Raw genomic sequence first — 14,542 nt, 5'->3', positions numbered from 1 at the left:
GCCTTTCGGTAGGAAGACTTGTTGGAGAATGTTAATTGAGGCCCTTTTGAAACGAAGGAGCCTTTGCTTCCTTCCCAAGTTTTCAAAACAAATTTTCCAAATACAGAGCCTATGTTTCATTCAAGTGTAAATCCTTTCTCTTTAACCTGGAAGTTATCCCAGAAAATAAAACCCAACAAACCCCATCCATTCAGTGCAGGACAGACCCTTGTGCTTGCAGTGGAAAAAAAGGGATCAGATTGTCCAAACAGGAAGGGATTAAGAAAAGTCTTTGCTCAGCGAGCAGAGATCTCATTGAAGTTTAAATCATTGCCCTACAAACTCCACTTTATATCTCTGTTGCTTTTGAAGCATCGCACAATAATTGAAGTGTTTGCTAAATTTAGAAATGACAATCTTTTCTTGCCAACATGCCAGCCTGTCTGTAGGCTCTGTGCATTTCAGCGTGTTGCTGTGGGATGGATGCAAACAGCGATTTGAAGTTTACTGGCTTGTTATCATCCACATAGCTCAGTACTGATGGGTGGGCACCTAATACTTAACACCGATTCCTTTTTATCTGAGGGCATTAATCAAAATGCTTTATTTTGGCACAGCAATGTGCTGGTGCTGTTTAACGTATGGCAAAGCTGAATTATCAAAAGGATAAAGCGTGATGTGCTGAATAAAATGAGCTTCCATCCAAATACATTGAAATTGTGCTGTATTTTTAGCAATTTATGGATAGGATTATCATTCTTTTACCTTCAGCCGCATAGAAAGGCTGTGGAAGAACAGATCAATCACAAGTGTCCTGGTTTCTCCTATTTACCGCATGACAAGTCTTCCTGCTCTGTGCAAAATCCCTTAGATCTAAAAATCTTCTTTTCCCTCAGCCTGTGCTATTTAATTTCTCTGAGCAACGTTTTATTTTAATTCTATTGAAGCAATTTGAGACACAGTTTCCCGAGGAGGAGCCACGTAAAGTGAACTCCCCTTTGTCTCAGTAAAACGTCTTGATGGTCACCGAGAAGAAACGTTTTTGAGCGCAGGTGTGTCAGGAGGAACCGAATGCACCTTGCAGGAGTTATAACCCATTATTAACATGCATCCCCTGGCACTCCAGCCTGCAGGGCTCTTTGTAACCTCAGAGCATAAGAACTGGTTTGCTGTTGGAGTCTCCAGAGAAAACTTCATCCTTGGGCTTCGTTTTGAAGTTTGGAAACAAAGCCGACGGCATCACCGGCGTGTTTTCATCTCTTTGCTCTCCCACCCTTCTTTTGCTTTGCTTTTGAGCTGTTTCTGCTCTGTTTCACCACTCAGGAGGAAAATCACTCAACAGGATGAAGTTGCTTCTGTTGGTATTTAACGTTCCAGCAAAGCGGGAGCCCAGGAGAAATCCCCATAGCATCTGGAAAGACGTCCTATTTTCTGGAGTCACGTCTAGTCTGGTCCAGGCTGAAGTTGATCCAGTTACTGTGGGAGTAAATCTGTGTGGTGTTCATCTTGTCTGATTTTTGTTCTCATCCCCTAGTGTTTCTGTTGCATTTAATGATTTTCCCTGTGGCTTGAATGGTGAAGATGTGGTAGCTGCTCGGGGATAGCTTAAAATCAAAGATTCAGTGTGGCTGCTGCTTTCAAACAGGGAAGAAATGATGCTATTTAGGGAGTTGTGCTGCTATTTCAGGGCGGTTCGGTTGGTCTGAGTTCTGAGAAGTGGTAAGAAAAAGTAATAATTGCTTTTGGGCTAGCGTGTCTCGTATGGTGTGTCCTGAAATGATCCTCATGTACACATGGAGTTGGAAGCAGTTCTGAGCCTCTCTGTGTGTGGATTCTTTCCCTGTCTCACCCTCCTATTACACAGGATGGGAGAAGAAAAGATTCTCCTTGAAGCGCTGCTCCCAAACTTGCTGCGATGAATTTCAAACCCCAAACCACAGAGAATTCCCAAATGTAATACAGACACCAGTGCTTATTTGACTGCGATCCCATTGTGTTCTGAGTTGTGCAAACACGGGCAAGTTTCCTCTTTAATTAAAGCTGTTTTTTGTCAATTAAGATACTCAAACAATTGGAGGGAGAAGGAGAATAGTGAAGATAAGATCGCACGGTGATGCAGACGGGACAGAGTGCAGGTTGTGCAGGAAACTTGTTTGCAGCATTGTTCTGATCCATTACACCAATATTTTTAGTTTGTAACCTCTTGTTTTTCTGTAGTTTTCTATCTCTCCTTCCTTTTACAGTCGGGAAACAGCGAGCTTTGCTTTCACGAGAAGCTTAGCAGTGGTGGATATTTCTTAATAATGAAAGTGATCAAGAAGCTGGAAATAAGGGGAAAATTCCCACCATGGGTTCAACCAGGGTTTGGCGAGCTTGCAAAAACATTGGAAAATGCAGGTCAGTTTGGGCCTGGTTGGTATTATTCTGGTAAGCTCAACAGCTCCGTTCCTGAGCTGTTCACCTACATCTGGCTGTGCTGGTTGAACTTCTGGCCAGCTGACAGAATCAACGGGTCCCTGATGGTCTATAGGACGTGGAGAGCAAAGGTGTTAGAGTTTGTGGCTAGATCATGATTTCTATCGCCAGGGTAGGAATATCCCAGGCTGAATACCACTCTGGTGTCCCTATTCTCCCCAGCTTCTCCTGGTGCAGGACAATGGTGTGGCAGTGCGAGGTGTCCCTGGTGATGGAGTAGGTGTTGTGAGATGCCTCCTCGGTAGGTGGACCCTTGTAGCTATCTCTGCAGCCTTCCAAAATAAAGGGATGCTGATGCAAAAGCTACAGCACGTGCTTGTTCTCTCTTTTGGGGGATTTGTAGAGCAGCAGATTTACTGAATTTGTTCCTCTGTTGTACAAGGAACATGCCAAAGCTGTGCTTCTTGTCACTGCTGTGAAACTCCTTTGAGCTGTGTCCCGTGTAATGCTGTAGCCTCTGGCACATGAACCGCAGCATTGCAGTATTCTGATCTTACCAGCTGCGTGGGGAGGAGAAGCTCCGTGGCACAAGGGAAGTCATTGTCTCAGCTGCAGACAAGCTCACCAGCTTTGTATGACCAGAAAAACCCCAATGAAAAGGGGAAGGAAGAGGCGCCTCTGAGACAGTTCCAAAAGCTCCGCCAATCTGACTGTAGCTGGCCCATCTTGCCATCACAGGGTGCACTTGCTGTGTGTTCCTGAAGGACTTTGACTTCATTTTCAGCCCATTTCTCTGGGAATCATGCGGTGATGGTGACCACCCACCAGCCATTCCACGGGAGCTTCTAGGCTGGCCATGAGGAAGAAATTGTTGTCCCTGAGGGTGGTGAGAGCCTGGCCCAGGTTGGCCAGAGAGGTGGTGGATGAACCATCCCTGGAGACATCCCAGGCCAGGCTGGACGGGGCTCTGAGCAACCTGAGCTGGTGAAGATGTCCCTGCTCATGGCAGGGGGGAAACTGGGGGAGCTGGGGAGGTCCCTTCAACCCAAACTATTCTATGATTCCAATGGTGGAGGAAATCATCTAGTTCTTAATTTCGTCCATGTACTGTCAATTATGATGCCGCCTCACTGGCCAAGGTGTGTTCCAGCAGCCTGTCAGAGGGGCCTTTGAAGAATAAATCAAGATACTCTGCTCCCATCCCAGCATCTCGGATCTGGCTGAGGCTCCTGAATCCTCACGATGCCCTTCAGCCAGAGGAACACGCTGGACAATCAGCCATGGGCTAGCAAGTTGTTTTCATTTATTTCCTTTTCCCTCAGATGAGAAAGATGTGACAAATGCATAATGGTATGTTTTATCAGTGCGTTTTCAATGGTGTGATTCATCCCCTGTGTTCTTGGCATGACGTTCTTTGGTTTATTTTCTGGATATCCTGGCAGGTCTGTTGATACCAAGCACTGTATGGAAGTGCCCTGTGGCACAAGCTGCTCTGCCCGTATGTCAGTTTGAAAAAAACCTCCAAAAAAAACCAAACAGAAAACCCCAGCTCACAATAGGGAGTCTTTATACCATATGCCAAGATGCTTGGGGCTTGTTAAGTATATTCTACTTGTCAACAACTACCCAATTTAAAAAGTAGCCTTGGTGTGAATCAGCTTTGAACAAGTTCATTTGACTGGAGGGATACTTGCAGGCGTGAAAACAAGTTGATCACAGTGGTAAAAATGTGCAGTGTTTTCCTCACCTAAAGCACCATGTTTTAATCTCCTCTAAGCATTCAAGAATATAGAGATTTTCCTGATTGGCAAATTTTTGGTGACTTTGGTGAGTGGAGGAGGCTCTACTGGGGCAGGTGTTTCTGGGAGCCACTTGATGTGTTTGTGGAGCACTTGGAGCAGGTGATGCAAATTCAGTGTTGATGTGCAGGGGTTTGGGTGTAACAAGACAAAATATCCTGACACTTCTTTGCCTGAAGTCACTATTGTCACCCCAAGAAAGGCCTTGAGGTGCTGGAGCGAGTTGAGAGAAAGGAACGGAGCTGGTGAGGGGCTGGAGCACAAGTGTGATGGAGCGGCTGAGGGACCTGGGGGGTTCAGCTGGAGAACAGGAGCTGAGGGGAGACCTTCTGATCTCTGAACTGCTTGAAAGGAGCTTGGAGCCAGGGGGGTCGGGCTCTGCTCCCCAGGAACAAGCACCAGGAGCAGAGGAAACAGCCTCAAGTTGCGCCAGGGGAGGTTGAGGTTGGATGTGGGGAACAATTTCTTCCCCAAAGGGCTGTGGGGCATTGGAACAGGCTGCCCAGGGCAGTGCTGGAGTCACCATCCCTGGAGGATTGGACAGACGGACATGAGGTTCTCAGGGACATGGGGCAGTGCTAGGACTGGGGAATGGCTTGACTGATAATCTTAAGGGTCTTTTCCAACCAAAATGATTCAATGAGGTTTACTGGCCACAGCAGTGGATTCTTCACTGGTGTATAAATCCTATATTGACGCTTGTGTGTCCCTCAGCAGGTTCATCTGTAGAGCCAGAACTACGCCATCCCTCTCCCAAGTGAGCTGTGCTCCCTGCCTGCTCCATCTTTCCTGGCTTGTCTGAATTCCCCTGCCCGACTCGCTCCCAGCAGCTCTGACAGGCCCCTCTGCAGCGAGGCTGCTCCGCATGTGGTGGGTCTGCCAGCTGGTGGCTCATTTCAGTTCTCCCCAGCCCTCCTTGTCTTGAAGACTGAATTATCACAGGTGCTGGTTTGTCCACTTGTCCCACTCTCTGTGAGCTGCTGCTCTGATCACCCAAAGATTTGGGCACTAGCTTGCTGTGTCTTTTCTTGCAACACAGCTTCAGATGAGCTGCTTAGATAATTGGTCATCAATTAGGTGCCCAGTGCCTCTAAACTAGCAGATCTTATCGTGGAGCTTTTTCCACCATCTTTGCTGATTCAGAGATAATTAGAACGTGTCAGATTTGATGACATTTGATTATTCTCTCTGTCTCCTCCGCGATTTTCCTGGAGGATGGTGTTGTGGGGAAAGGCAAAAGGAGACAGCTGTCTTGGATCGTACTTACGAAAAATATTGTTTCTCCGAAGGTGATGTTGTTGTCGTTGAACTTAAAAACATTTCTGCTTTGTTTTCTAGGCCAGCATGTAGGACCACAGAGTGGTGCTGTCATTGAAGCCTGCATAAGCTCTGAGGGCCTCAAGTTTAAGATCTAGAAGCTTTGGGCTGCTTCTTGTTCATAACTAGCAGAGTCGTTTGGCAGAGGTGGCTCTGGATGGTCACCCTTGTTTGGCACGAAGAGATGCGATGGCTTCCCTGAGGTCCCACAGACCACCAGTGGTCACACTGGGAGTAGGAGTCCATTGTTTGTTGTGTGCATTGAAGGAGAACAACTTCTTCCCAGCTTGGGAAACAAAACCATGTTTAGTGTGGCCCCATCTCTGTCTCTTCTGAGGTGTGGGGAGGTGATATTTCTGGAAATGAGGAGGGAAATGAAGATCACGATGGCAATGATTTGTTACAAAAGTAGGGACCAGGCAGCCAAGCTAAGGTCATCTCAGGCTGGAGGAGACCTGGGTTTGGACAGGCAAAGGTTAATTCGGTGATTTTCCTCCATCTCTTGGGATGTGTCCAGAAGAAGAAGAATACAAAGTCAGCCTGGAGGTCTCTGCTGCCTTCAAAAAGTGATGCTGAGGTTTTGGGCACAAGGTTGTGGTTTGGCGTGTGGGTAAAACGGGAATAATTTTGTTGATGCTGCTGTCAAAGAATACAGGGGGTGTGTTACTAATGTGATTCCTCACTTGATGTCTGATCCAGCTCAGCATTCACCGTGGGTCAGTCATTTGTAAATGGGGCTTGGAGATGCTCACGTAAGATCAATACTGCTGAACTGCAGCCTTTTAAGTGCCTCGAGCTTGGGCTTTTTATGTGGATGGTAGCAGTTGTCCTCATTTCAGACTTACTTTTCACTCACAGCTTCCACTATACATTCCAGCAGCTCTCTGGAAATGGAGCCACTTTGTTTTTGCTCCTACTGCTGGAGCATAACGCTTGGCACGGGTCACTCATCCGTCAGGAACGCTGCCTTGTTTTTATGCAAAGCTCTCTGGTTTCCTTGTACCAGCATGGGGAGAGAGGTGAGCATAGTCAGCTCTCCATCACCCCGGGTGGTGGGCAAAGGTGAGGCACATGGGGTGAATGGGTTGTGTTGGTGCTGTGTGATGCAGTGGGGAGGGTGCTGCAGAGATGATGGAGAAGCTCCACTCCAAAACTTGGGTCCAGGAGTGATTGCTCCCCCATGATCATGTGTCTGTGTGCAGCATCTGGAAGGCAGCTGGGGCTGTTCAGCCTGGAGAAGAGAAGCTGAGAGGGGATCTTAAAAATGCTAATAAATATCTCAAGAGTGGACGTCAAGAGGATGGACCAGACTCTGTTCAGTGGTGCCCAGCAACAGGATGAGGGGAAATGGGCACAGAATGAAACACAGAAGGTTCTATCTGAATATGAGGAGAAACTTCTTTCCTGTGAGGTGCCAGAGCCTGGCCCAGGCTGCCCAGAGAGGCTGTGGAGTCTCCTTCTCTGAGACATTCAAACCCGCCTGGACACGACCCTGTGTGATCTGCTCTGGTGACCCTGCGTGAGCAGGTGGGTTGGACTGGGTGATCTCCAGAGGTCCCTTCAACCCCAGCCAGGCTGGGATTCTGTGGCTCCAGTCAGACATGGAGAAAATAATTGATTTTTGGATCTGTCTTGCTTGTTTCAAGCACTGGAAACCACTGAATTCAAGGAGACAATGCCCCGATGGTCCTTCTTGGAGCAGGAGGTTGGAGTGGAGCCTGGCAGGGGCTGCTTCTGACCAACACTTGCAGTTTCTGTGAGCTGTCAGAACAGGTCTCCTCTGACAAGCCCTGCTGCCTACAGGACTGGTCTGGGGCTGAGCAGCTTCTTCCAGCTGCACACATCCAGCCAGCAAACCCGTTCAGACTCAAATACTGAGTTGGATAAAGTCTGAGCATGAGGATGATGATCATAGAATGTGAGGGGTTGGAAGGGACCTGGAAAGCTCATCCAGTGCAATCCCCCCATGGAGCAGGAACACCCAGGTGAGGTTACACAGGAAGGTGTCCAGGCGGGTTGGAATGTCTGCAGAGAAGGAGACTCCACAACCTCCCTGGGCAGCCTGGGCCAGGCTCTGCCACCCTCACCAGGAAGAAGTTTCTTCTCAAATTTAAGTGGAACCTCTTGTGTTCCAGTTTGAACCCATTACCCCTTGTCCTATCACTGGTTGTCACTGAGAAGAGCCTGGCTCGATCCTCCTGACACTCACCCTTTATACATCTCTAAACATTACTGAGGTCACCCCTCAGTGTCCTCTTGTCCAGCTCCAGAGCCCCAGCTCCCTCAGCCTTTCCTCACCCGGGAGATGCTCCACTCCCTTCAGCATCTTGGTGGCTGCGCTGGACTCTCTGCAGCAGTTCCCTGTCCTGCTGGAACTGAGGGGCCACAACTGGACACAATATTCCAACACCACCGCTCTCCGGGTGGTTTCAGCCCAGCTGGAGGTGGCTTTGCAGAGTTAACCTTGAACTCAGTGGTGCGTACGCTGTCGGTGACACAGGTTTACGAGCTTGGGAAGGTCCCTCGTATGTACGTAGGTGGCTATGGACCATTATCCCATTCCTGCAGGTCTCCAGGTGGCTGAGCAGCTGAGGTGTGTCTGCTTCTGATGAAATAAACCTCCTGTTGCGCTGGGTCGGTGTTTGCACAACTCCTGTACAAAGGTAGTTTATAACAGCAGGCGTGTTTCACCCGCATGTCCGACTGACGTGGAGGGCTTAAGTTCAATTAATAACGCTCCTGCCTTACGTTGGAAGGGTGTCTGTGCTTAACCCGTGCTGGTATAAATGGTGATTCTCAAAAGGATTGTGAGTTTGGCTGGAATAAAAAGGAGTGCGGGGGGCATGTGGAGGAGGAAAAATAGACATATCTTCCCACTTGACATGTTTACAGCCTGGAGAGCTTGGAAAGAGCATCTTGAAACACCAGGCAGTAAGGATTAATGTCCTTGCTGCTGAGAAGGCTGATGAAAGGGGAAAAGAGGGCGAAGTTACAAAACGCCGGTTTGTTGTGCCAGGAGCCGTGGTGAACCACAGCAAACAGCCGCGGGAGGCACTGGCGACAGAGCACAAATCCCCTTCCACTTCATTGTCGTGTCTGCTCAGAGTTCAACCCGCTCCATCCTGACCCACGCACAGCGGAGAGCCTGAGTCTGACGCCTGCAAAGGTGTTAAAGGAGATAAAACTGCTGTAACTATATCCTTATAATCCTTCCAAGTGCTTCTCCATCAGTTTAGGGAAAAAGAAGTGCATTAGAGATGAAAATTGAGAATGTTGTTGCAGTGACTTAGGTAAAGGTTACTCACTCCAGCCATGCGGTTGCTCAGTACAATTAGTGGTGGACTGTTTAATGAGTTAACAACAAACCATCTTTAAATCTGTTCAATAAATTGCCTTTTCCTTGTGGAGATTTGCATGTGGGCTCTGCTAATAGTGCTTTCAGATCACCACTCCTCTGTGCGCAGTTGGTGAAATAATAGGGATTATTACATCTATTGGAAAAAAAGGCTTTTGAAACTCTGCTTCAAGAAGTTTGCCTCTTTGTTTAAATTGTTTTCTGAGGTGCAGGAGATGCCCTGCACTGGGTGCTCTTAATAATTCATGTGCTCACAGACCCACATTTCTGCATCGTGGTAGATTCCTGAGCTGCAAAGGGCAGAGAGTTTTGTCTGTGATCTTATCCTGCCCATCTCCATCAATGCAGCAGCATTCCCAGCACAACCTTCTCCTGGTGGGAATGGAGTGTAAATGTCGATGAGAGATTGGATCCTGATTTAAAAGCTTCAAGCAACATCCTCTTTGTCTTTAGTGAAAAGTGTTTCAACAGCTGATTAGTGTCACTGTTAAAAATAGACATCTTCTTTCTGTTGTGAATTGTTTGTAGCTGCTGCCCTTGGTTGCTCAATCTTGCTTTGTCTCTGCTTAGATTGAATTGATTCTCTGGTGTCAAATATTCTCTGTTTGTAAACACTTTGAGACTGTGATGACAAAGCTGCATTATAAACACATGTGTATGTTGTGCCTCTTCATGTGTTGATAGTATCTTGAATAGTTGCACTTAAACACACTACTATTTTGTTATTATTTTATTTCTTGTGCTTCCATTTAGTCTTTCAAGTGAAATGAAATCTTGTTGCTTTGATCTGAATTCCTTTCAAACAAACACAATGCGGTTCTTTAAGTTTATGATTAAGGATGATGTGTAATCCCCATAAATTAAAATGATGAGGGAATAAAGTGATTCTGGTAAATTTTAGTCTGTTTATGTTGGTCTGTGCAGTCCGCAGGGAATTTATTTGTATTGATGATGCATTTCTCACCCTCCAGACTGGCTGTTGCACTTGATATTGTGAAGACTCAATCCAACATCCTAGAAAATTCCGGCAAATTGTGCGGTTGGGAAAGAAAACCGAGTCCTTGTGCAGGAGTCTGGGAACAGCATGTGGAAGTGTGGCCACCGGCTGCCTCTTCTGGAGGTGCTGTTCCTCCCAACCTCATTTTAGCTGCCAAAAGCTGTTTCTAGATCAGTAGGTGATGTGAGGTGACATGTTGAGGTCCCTATGTCCATGAGTGTGTGTCCCTGGAGGCTCCATGTTGGACTTGCTGTACTCTGGCCCCATGGATGCCCCTGAATGTCTGGGATGCATTTGGGTTCTCCTGGGCTTCATCATCTAGTTTGGGTTCATCCAGAAGGAATGAAGCCGTTTGGCTGCTTCGATTCCACTGCACAGCATGAAGGAAACCACAGGGAAGGTTGGATGGGGCTCTGAGCAACCTGAGCTGGTGAAGATGTCCCTGCTCATGGCAGGGGTGGCACTGGATGAGCTTTGAAGGTCTTTCCAACCCAAATTATTCTATGATTACTCCTTCTCTCCATCACCTGAAAGGCTGCAGACAGCAGATGCAAGTTGGACACCTAAATGATGAAATGAGGTGAGACAAATCCCACCTGAGATGACCACGATTGTGGTCTATGGCATGCTGGGAGCCCACAGCTATGGCATGGGGCTATAAGACAACCTACTGTGTGATATGAAGTTAGATAGGAGAGAAAGGTCACTTTTTTGGTTTGTTTGGGTTTTTTTCCACCAGGATTCGTTACTCTTCAAAAAAACCCAACCCACCACCAGACAAGACTTTAAACACGCGAGCTTTGTGTAAGCCTCGCCTAAACCTTTGTGTTGTCTGAGACAGTGCTAGCAGGAGAGCGTTTGGCTGAGCTAAGAATAGCAGATTTCCTTGAGAAATGTTTGTGTTTATTTTGGTTTTGTATTTTTAAATTATCAGAGCCTTTGGTGACGTTTTTCTTAAGGGTCCTAGAAGAATAGCCTGATAGGAGGGTATTGTTGTAATAAGGAGGGCAGTTGTGAGCTGCCTTAATTCTGTGGCTTCGTCTTTGTGACCTGCAAGGTTTTACTGGCAAAATGGGAAAAAGAGAAAACAAACAAAACCCATGAAGTAGACACTTGTCCGAACTTTGTTGCTGTTGGATTAAAGGTAGAGCAGGCTGGCGTGGCATCTGTGTTCATGCTATTTCTAGGTTGCCATTGTCTGCAGGACCATTGTAACTTAAGTAGAAGGCACTCTGTGTTGAAGGGAATATGTAAAGAATATATCTCGTGATTAAAAGGATGAAACACAAAAATCTGTGAAATATTATTTCTAAGTCTTTGCCAGGGTAGGTCTGGTGTGAAGTCCTGCTGGAAGCTACCGAGGCTTCTCTGTGCAGATGAAGAGTCATTTCCCTGGGAGCAGTTTGCTGGGGGTATAACTGACATCAGCAGAGATGAAGGGATAAGGAGATCATAGAATCATAGAATAGTTTGGGTTGGAAGGGACCTTCAAAGCTCATCCAGTCCAACCTCTGCCATGAGCAGGGACATCTTCACCAGCTCAGGTTGCTCAGAGCCCCGTCCAGCCTGGCCTGGGATGTCTCCAGGGATGGTTCATCCACCACCTCTCTGGCCAACCTGGGCCAGGCTCTCACCACCCTCAGGGACAACAATTTCTTCCTCATGTCCACCCCAAATCTCCCCTCTTTTAGTTTAAAACCATCACCCCTTGTCCTATCACAACAGGCCCTGCTGGAAAGTCTGTCCCCAGATTGAAGAGTACAAATGCCAGGAATGGAAAACCCATGATTGGTAGAATGATGCCCATCTTTGAAATTATCTTTTTGCAAAGATTCGTCTGCTGGGAACCAGCAGTTGGACAGTAGTGAGAAGGGATGAAGGAAGGGTAGTGGGAAGGCAAGGACATAGTGGTGATACAAACTGAGAAAAGGGGGCAGATCTGGAAGAAGAAGTGATTAAAATATCATGAGTGAGACACTTAGATGCACGAGAGGGAAGAGGATCAAAGCTGTATTTTTAAGACAGAAGGAAAATGTGTATTTTGACTTGTTTTTAATGTGGGTAACCGTTGTCTGTTAGCTGTCTCACAGGAAAGCTATAAGCAACACAAAGTAGGTGGAATTTGACTTATAGTGAAGCTGTGATTTAGTACTACCCTTGCTCTTAGAGGGACACAAAGTAAAATGACAGCCTCGGAGAGATTCCCAGTACAACAGCTCGCACGCTTCTTACCCTGTGATTAAAAAGGAAATAAAAGAATCAACCCTTTTTGGCAATCAAGAGAAAGTAAAAAGCCAAACTGTCTTTGTGTCAGAAGACTTAGTAATATTCACTGGCTCAAGCCCTGGCTGGTGGCTTGGCAAGTGCCGAAGGTAGAGAATTACAAATAAAAGGCCATGATTTATGTGCTTGTCTTGCTTATGTGCCTAAAAGAGTGTGTAATTACTACTGACATAAAGTGTGGTGGGAATTCATATATTTATATCATCTCTTCATTTCACAATAGAGCGTATATCCTGGTTGGAAAGCCTAAACTCTTGCTGAATTTTAATTGCCTTCCCCTGCTGATCATACGGTAGAGGTTATTGGCTAATTAAGGGTGATTTCTGAATCAGGATTCTGTACACACAAAATACCCTGTTATTTTATAATCTGTCTAGACAGGTCACCTAATCCAGTATTAAAATTAAAATGCTGAAGCAGGAGGGGAAAACATTTTTTTGAAGCTTTCAAGTAAAGAATCCACATGAGTTTACTGAAGCCAGGATTAGGAAAGCTATTCTTAAAGAACTGAGCTGAAAGAGTTCAACTTCTATAGAGGGCAGAAAAGATGTTTCTTTACTGTGTAAAATCACAGAATCATTTTGGTTGGAAAAGAACTTTAAGATCATCAAGATTTATTTCTTATTGAAGAAGAGACGACTGGGATCGTATACGAAGCTCCTTAGCACCGAGGAGATGTGAACAGGGAATGGCTGTTCAATGTTTCTTATAGTTTTGGGGGCATATCCTCAGTTTTCATTGGGTAGTGGTTTTGAAACCACAAAAGGGACATTAATATTTGCATAGGGCTGATAGACTGTGCAGCTCCTCACCACTAAACTGTTGCAAAAGCCACAAGTAGGTAGGGATTCAAAAATAGGTTGGCAATTGCAAGAAGGAGAAGTCCCCAGGGGTCTGGACATGCTCTCTACCTTACAGTATCCTTACTGGACTTATTGCTGGGAGCTGGTGCTGCCAGAAGAGGATCATTCCTCTTTGACCAACCCCAAACTTGTCAACATGCCTTGTTGTGGCAGTTCTTGTGTTTCCTTTAATAACTGTGCTGCTTTGCCCTTCGTATCCCAGTGGTGGACTTTCCCGAAGCTCTGAGTACACAGATCCCAATGTTCAGGGCCCATCTTAACAATCATAAAGGAACGCAGAGGAATTTAACTTCTTGTTAGATTAGAAGTCAATAAGTTGACATACGTGAGAGGGGAGGCAAAGGACCAGGGATTGATCCACTGCACCTTGTGCAGCCTGGAAGGGTCCAGGAAAAGTAGTGGCTCAACCACAAGAAAAGAAAAGATAAAAATGATGATGGAAACAACATTTATTTATAGGAAACCTGGCTTCTTCCCATTGTCCTGCACTCATATATAGAGAAAAGTGATGCTTCCTTTTTGGTTTAGTTTGTAACTAGAATATTGCTCCTCATCTCTGTGGTGTGTTTGTGTGAGTGTTTTGAGACATGATCTCATTTTTCCTGCTAGCCTCTGACTGGTGAGAATTTAACTGGCACGTCATGGAGCACTTCCTGACTAACTTTCTTATCCTTCAAGATATTTAAGAGATTTAATAATCTCCAGTTCTGGGCTCCCCAGTTTAAGAGGGACAAGGAATTACTGGTTGAGTCCAGCGAGGGCTGCAAAGATGCTGAGGGGTCTGGAGCATCTTTCTTATGAGGAGAAACTGAGAGAGCTGGGGCTGTTCAGCTGGAGAAGAGAGGCTGAGAGGGATCTTATTTATGCTGATTAACATCTTCAGGGTGGGTGTCAAGAGGATGGACCAGACTCTGTTCAGTGGTGCCCAATGACAGGGTGAGGGGCAACGGGCACAGACTGAAACACAGGAGGTTCTATCTGAATATGAGGAGAAACTTCTTTCCTATGAGATGCCAGAGCCTGGCCCAGGCTGCCCAGAGAGGCTGTGGAGTCTCCTTCTCTGAGACATTCAAACCCGCGTGGACACGACCCTGTGTGATCTGCTCTGGTGACCCTGCGTGAGCAGGTGGGTTGGACTGGGTGATCTCCAGAGGTCCACAGTCCTGCCCCACATGAGGAAAGACCACCAGAGAAGTCCAAGTAAAGACAAGCCCTAAGGTCTAGAACTGGAAACCTGACCCATCTCACCAGCTGCTGTAGGGAAGGAGTTTTTCATCCTCCTCTTCCCTGCCTGCTCCAGAGCTTCGCAGTTTCTTGTGTAACCAGGGAAGAAATCAGTCACTGCTGCTTCTTCAAACTCTTGTACTGCTTGTGAACCCAGCTTGCTCAGGAGTAAGTCCAGGGCTTGGTTTTGGCTGCTCGTGGCTTTTCTGCTTGTCAAATGACCATGTTTCCTGACTCTTTCCCCATGGACTAGAAAGCAGTGGATGCTTGACATGTTTGACTTCAGCTTGGAAATAACTCTCCGATGTCT

The sequence above is a fragment of the Nesoenas mayeri genome (genome assembly GCF_963082525.1).
Source record: "Nesoenas mayeri genome assembly, chromosome: 4".
Classification (NCBI taxonomy): domain Eukaryota; kingdom Metazoa; phylum Chordata; class Aves; order Columbiformes; family Columbidae; genus Nesoenas; species Nesoenas mayeri.
Note: the sequence above shows the minus strand (reverse complement) of the source record.